The sequence below is a fragment of the Ascidia mentula genome, chromosome 5, assembly GCF_947561715.1.
Source record: "Ascidia mentula chromosome 5, kaAscMent1.1, whole genome shotgun sequence".
NCBI lineage: Eukaryota > Metazoa > Chordata > Ascidiacea > Phlebobranchia > Ascidiidae > Ascidia > Ascidia mentula.
This window is the reverse complement of record NC_138570.1, coordinates 2,047,267-2,054,492: the sequence shown is the minus strand read 5'-3', so window position 1 is coordinate 2,054,492 and position 7,226 is coordinate 2,047,267.

Genomic DNA, 7,226 nt, shown 5'->3' with positions numbered 1-7,226 from the left:
GCACATGTATTGTAGAGTAGTACAACTAATCTGGATCTGTTGGTACCAAGGTACTCTGGCAAGCTCTCGATCAGCACCGTATCGCAAGTTATATTTCTGTGTTAGGCCGAAACAGCGTCTATTTACATAAGTTGCGGAAACTGATGATACCTTATCTGGAGAAATATGTTTTTCTGTTCAAACATCAACTGAGCAGTCTGTATGCCCATACCTTGACAACGTATAACAACACGTAACATAACCACAACAACAAGCAAACGCTGCGTTTCTGAACTGGTACACATAAACTGATTTTGCCAATAACCACTCAACTCCGGGGAGGGTCTTCGACCTACTTTGACCTTCAACGAATCAATAAAAACAACGCAAGAGACACTGGTTTCTATAAATCATTTCATCAAAATAGAACAAGAAACAAAAATAAACATTATTTAGTGATTAACTTGTTGTTACAGCGTTTTGCCGGTCTAATAAACATCATATTGTTACCACTATTCATGTCTGCCCTTGAAAAAAACGTAAGCAACGAAAGGTCTTGTACTTACATTACACTTAACCTCTCCATACATTGTACAAATGTACAGGCAGAACCACTATAGAGGAAGTGAAATATAATTTTCTTCGAGGGGGTGTCGGTAGAATTGTGTTCCCGTTCCGCTTATTCCACTTCAATGATCCTGAATCCACGCCAACACGTGCACCTTTCATAACGTTATACCCTTCTCCCATCGCCAACCATGGGCCAAGCGTGTACTTGAACAAAGGGTTCTAAAAACCCCACGATGTTCTTCTACAACCAAACTGTTTCCTCGCCAGCTCAACGACTGCATGCGGTTTACCTATATGACTGGCCATGACAAAAGGGGGTACGGACAATACAAACAATAAAAAGCCAGCCAAATATTGTGCCGAAAAAGTTTTCAGACAATTTTTCAATCTTTCTGTTTCACGAACGCGTGGAAAACTAAATCATGTGTGTTTTTCTAAAATATTTCGAATGAATAACTCCTAATATAACGAGCGATCAAAGAATGTACTATCTACACTACAACATACGATGCATCCTGCTGGCAAAATAACAGTTGAACTATCAAGCGCGAAAGAAGTGATTTCGCTCCATTTTTTTCAAAAAAGCAAGAGGCTGAAAAGGAAAGTTAACATTCCTTGGAACCACAGCAGTGAGACAATGTTTGTGCACAAGGAGAACAAACTGCTTTACTCACTCTCTTAAAAACGAACAAGCGCGTCAGTGTGACGTCACAATCACGACAACAACACTCAACATTCGAAATTTTACATCTCTCGTCGCTTCACCCACATTGTCATACAGCCTTGACGTTGGATTGCTTTTTCACGCCGTGTATGGAGAAAAGTACCTCCACTGTCTGAGTTTAAATCTAAACGGATCTGGTCCATGTTTAGAAAAGCAAGTCATGCTCAACTGCAGTTGTTCTCACTGTTCTTATTTAAATATTTATGCACAGATTTTGGATGGTTTAAAATAACATAACAGGATTTTGAAAGAGTTCGTTTTAAACTGACTTGAAAGTTCGTTTGATAGTTCTATGAAAAATCATCTTCTGTCGTTAATAACTACTCACACAAACAGAACATGATACAATAAAAACCCACAGGCTTTCAAAACAACAACCATTTTTCTGTATGATTTTCGTACAAATAAGTCAGCAATCGGCAGCAGTTTGAGAAGTTTATTCACTGCCTTGGCGTGTTGTCCAGCAAATTGGTATCATCCACGTTCTAACGAGTCAAATACCAATGTTCAGTAGAAAAAATTTCAGGTGAAACACACCTCCAACTTTGGTGAGCAAAATAGTGACCCGGTAATTCTGGCCAAGCCCCAAATGACATAGCGTCATTGGGCGACGAACACACCTTGTGCCAGTGAAATTCAGTTACTATTTATAGCAGGGGTTGCTCGAACGACGACATTTGCTCCCGATGAGTCAATCTCGCTTCCCTGTGGCGTAAGCGCGTTGATTTTTTTGCTCTTATGAAGGTAACTGCCCCGAAACCACACTCGTCGCCCCATTTTAAGCTAAAAACAGCTGGTCTGTTTGAAATGATATAAATATCCCCTCCGGGATAATGTCAACGCTCATATGACTGAGATCAAAACGTTATTTCTCGAAGCCCGAACAATCACATGACGTATTCAAAATAGAAAACTACCGATGACGTCAGAAGAACACAAATCAAACTTTTTTGGACAAAAACACGCGTTTATTTCGGATTCGATCACATGTCATTATTTGACAACAAAAACTACACGTTAAATTAAAAACACCAATATTTTAAGGACGTGGTTTCGCTCAAAACTGGGTTTATCAAAAACCCATGCAATCTTGCAGATTCTGAGTTTTTGAAAACGATCCATCAGTCGTTACAAGGCACATGTTCCTTGGCATTGTTTCAAAATTTAAGCAAAATGTTGTCATGTTCAATTGTTAGCCGTGGCATACAACTCATTACTACGACACGTCCAACTACCATCGGTACACAATTTATCATTTTCAAACGACATTCGTGGGGAAACCGATCTCACAAAATTTATTTTCATCAGTTCGAGCATTCAATTAACACCGGCTTGGTTTATATTTAAGGTAGGAAATGTCCACGACCCAGACAGCTCAAGAAAGCGTGACTGTAAAATTCTGGTAACATAATTAAAACTCTTCTTTTGCCAAATTCTCGGGTGCTAAATGCAAAAAATGTACAATAAAACAAACGAGAATTGATCGCTAACTAGATGTAACTCGTCGCCTATAGCCACAACATTTAATACTCAATGCAGAAATGCAGGATCCTTTAAACCACTGATTGACATGTTCGATATGCATTTAAAATAAATTAGATCTACTGCCTTCACCGATGGTGCCAGTTGCCTGCTTATGCTATGATTGCCATACGTTAGGATGTTTCCTGACATCTATATATCGGATTTTAATGTCCAAATATGCCCCCCAAAAAAACGTCAAAACGTCCTATCAAATGACAGGGATTTTCAATATTGCATATATGTTTGGATCATTAAATGCCGATGATGGCCATGGAATTTTTTTTGAGACATGATAAAACAGGGTAATCACCGAGACGCCCTAAAAAAATAGTTTTAAAAAATTGGTCAAGGTGATTGTCATGCATATAGGCCAGGGATTGAGTTTTATCGTATATATATGGAAACACTAGATTATACGAATGTGAATATTATCAGCAGCTTAAAATTAAATAAAGTCTATTGCGACATCTAGTGCCTCTATTTTTATGAAAGGTTTATAAAGACTGTAAACCAAAAAAAAATACATGGCAATAAATAAAGTCTATTGCGTACATGGCAATAAATCTTGCACGGCAACAATGCGCTGTTACTGCGCTAGCGGACGAAACCAACAGAGCTAGCAAATACCGTACTGTCTCTTTACCCAAGTATGCTGGTATTATAGCTGGTCGGAACATATCTGACCAAGTCAGAAGAGTATTCTTGGTTTGAGGGGGTTTCTTTTCTAGATAGCTTCATTAGTTTATAATATTACGCAGCTCGTTCGCAACTGAATTTAAATCACAACACCGATTGAAGCTTGGGTGACTAAACCCAAGCAACTCTGTCTATTTCCGCTTGTTGATCGTTAAATCACCCTAGAAGGAACACGTTGTGTATCAGGCTGCATGTACAAACCACTAGATGGGAATCAATAAAAGTTAAAAACGCTTTCATCTCAATACTAAATAGCCCACCTAACAAATGTATATTCACACGACACTGCTTCACCAACTAACTTTGAGTTTAAACTCACTTGTAAATCTTGTTCACTTAAAACAAACAAATGTATTGATTGCAAATGGCCTCCGAAGCAATTACAAATACTTTAAGCTGCATTAACGGATCAAACATGTAACATATACCCATTGAAAAACATGTCGTTCGACATCCACACAACCGGTTGCAGACCAAAGGCTTGGAGTCCTAAACAAAACGACCACTTCCGCAATGCTGCTAACACACTTGTTCCTACCGTGAAAAGTGAAAACAAACGGGGTGGAAGAGCTCTGATATCCCGCTCAACAACATACGTAAAATATTTGGGGGCAAACGAAATGGTGCTGCTTTAGTAAGAAAAGTTACCTACATAAACAAGTCCATCAACACACTTCGTCATAGAAAAGCAGACCAACTTTATTGGTTGTCAGACAAGTTGTGCAGATTAAAACAAGCTATCTTGTTACATTAAATGCAAGTTTTTTCGGTCCTGCATAATTTAAGTAACGTTTCGCTGTGCCGCCAAATTATGTCAGTTTATAAGTATCATATGAGTGGAAAAAGTTGCGGAGAGCTGCTTTGTAAAACGTCAAAGTTCACAAGGGAAGGGTAAACAAAGAAAAAAATCAAATGTACTCGCAAAACACTCCAATCCGATTCGTTCGGATGCAAGTTCCGCGTCATAAAGGTCATTTTTGGCAAGTGTTTTGTCACAAAGCTTGCAACGACAGACATTAGGCTTAAATCCCTGCCATTGCCGGAAGCAATTGGCCTGTAATATTACGCCTTTTTCCGAGATCTATAAACAACATCACAAATGAGTCAGTGTAACTTGTTTCTGCAGCTAGCATTGCTTCAAAGCCACGCGGCTTTTCAAAGGCGACTTAAGCTAATTTAACACGCAAGCTAAAATGTGACAACAACCGACAGTCTAAAGTCTCATTTGATTGCGATATTGCTTACATTCGCACAACATACAAAAAAAACCTTCCATGAGTGATTAAACACATTTCAGGACTACTATGAGCACACAATACATAGTGTGTTTTTTGGTCGATCCTTCTCAATAGTAATAAACCTACTTCTACAATTCAGTGCGATACAATTGGGACACCGTTACCAACGATATTTTCGATCCGCATGACGTGATGGCCTGAGGCGTTCATAATGTTTTATGGCTTTGCATGCTTTGTGAATAATCTAGTCAAGTGGTTTATCGAGATAAGGCGTTACCGCCGCCTTCTTCAAAACCTATTGAAAGTTTGTTAGCTGTGTATCGGTTCGAAACAGTGGTAAACACCTTGAGATGGTTGCAAGGACAATTCATGAAGTACAAATGTACATTGTGCGAAGCCACACTTCAAAATATATCATTTTACCATTTTCCACTTGTCGCCATTCTGTTCGTTTTTCAAAAAGAAACAATTAAAACACAATACGATAATGACTGCACAAAGGTTTTTACTGACAACAACAGGCAAAGAGCTACAACAAAATTAGAATCAGTTTCGGTGTCGGCAATAAGACACCAACTGTTTTGATTACAACGAAACGCGCACTCGGATGACCTAAAGTGACCCCTGCGGTCATCGGGGAAACACGTGACACGTCTTAAGCTTGAAAAGTTAAGTTATAATTGCGTCCACGAAAGCACGCCAAATAGCTGCTTGGTGTAATGACATCATTGCTTCTTTCCAAGACAAAAAAACATTAAGTTAACCTTCAATACCAAATTTTTTTTGTTACTTTTCAATTATATCTTATGCTTTGGCCAGGTTACACTAAAAATGTAGACATTTTGGACACTGGAAGTCATTTTCTAATAAAGTGACCACCCACCAAGCAATATAAAGTCATAAAAGGAAGCAAACCACAAAACCTCACAGCATGAATTCAACTACAATCAAATGTGGGACCACAGTCTGAAATGGCCCAACTTCACTATAAACCACTTAGTTGAAATGACTTCAACAAGTCTGAGTGCTTGCAACACAATGGCCCCAAAACACTCTTAACCAAATTTAAGAGACTTACAGTCGTAAAATGTATGTTGAAAAAACAAGCTCTGGTCTGCAGTGACAACACAAAAACAAAATATATCATCTTACAAAAGCAAACAGACATTTATATTTTCGTCATAAGTAAATAGGACCTTTAACTCAAGGAACCACAGTGTTGTTGTAGTTAGCATGTCTAAATTACATAATTTGCACTTCCATTAGTAAGCATGCCATTAATACATTAAAGATAAACACACGTAATGGTAACATATTTCCAGGTTTTCATTAATACACATGTGTCAAATAACTAATACTTACATAACACTTAATGCCCCTGCTTTCGATTACCAACCGGGTTTTTGAAATTTAAAAAACAGTCACCAGAGCATAATGTTGTTCCATTTAAGGGGAAAATTCAAAGCTGACACGAGTCATGACACAACTCTGACGTAATCAGGATCAAGAGATGTCAATCCATTGTTTCCTGCTAGGATGCCCCAAAACTCTACTGGAATATGAACTGTATAGTATCATCCTACAACATGTAATAGTACTTTTGATGAAAACTACTGCATGATTTTCCAATGATACATATTGCAGTTTGTCCCGTCCCCTTGATTTTATTTATGATATTAATGGTTATAAAACTGCTGTTGCTTTGTCAATTTTTTACATATCCATACACTATTGGCAAAATATACAGCAGTCGTCATCATGTAACAACTCGGTGCAAAAAGACACTTCCGGTGTGCACAGTTTTAAATCATGCCCCACAAATTTTTTGAGCAATTACTAATTACTTTTATTTTTTGTTTGTTTATTTTTAACTTGTATATTCGTTAAACTTCACACGAAACATACCACCATCTCCAGTAATACTGATCAAGAAATTTACTACTCTCACAATTACGTTATCCCCTAATGTAATCCTAATTCATGAAATTCCCATGTTTACATTGTCACATCAAGAACATCAACAACACAACACAGAAAAATGGAAAGAAAATAAACTAGATGTTATTGACCCAAAGAACCGCTTGCCCCAGACCCTAGGTTGTTTCAACAGACCTCAAATAACGAGTTAATTCACAACATTCGTAAAAAGATCCATATTCAATTACCCATTTTCTCTTTGCCAACTTCAACATGGTAAACAACACGACTTGTTCCGATATTTGCTGCGTCTCTAGCGCCAACGGTGGAAAATATGTTAATGACGTTTCGGTAAATTCACCTAAGTTGCAACTACACAGAAAAAAAAACGTTTAATAAACTGATTTTTATGTTCAACACTATTGAGATCAATGGTTTATTTAAACACAATCCAAACGAAAAGATTATGTTTAAATGATATTCATGTATGTCAATTGCATCATAGTAGAAAAGCTGCAAAATCAACAGGATACAGATGGATGTAGAAGCATGCCGCAAAGATCGTGCGAACCATGTCC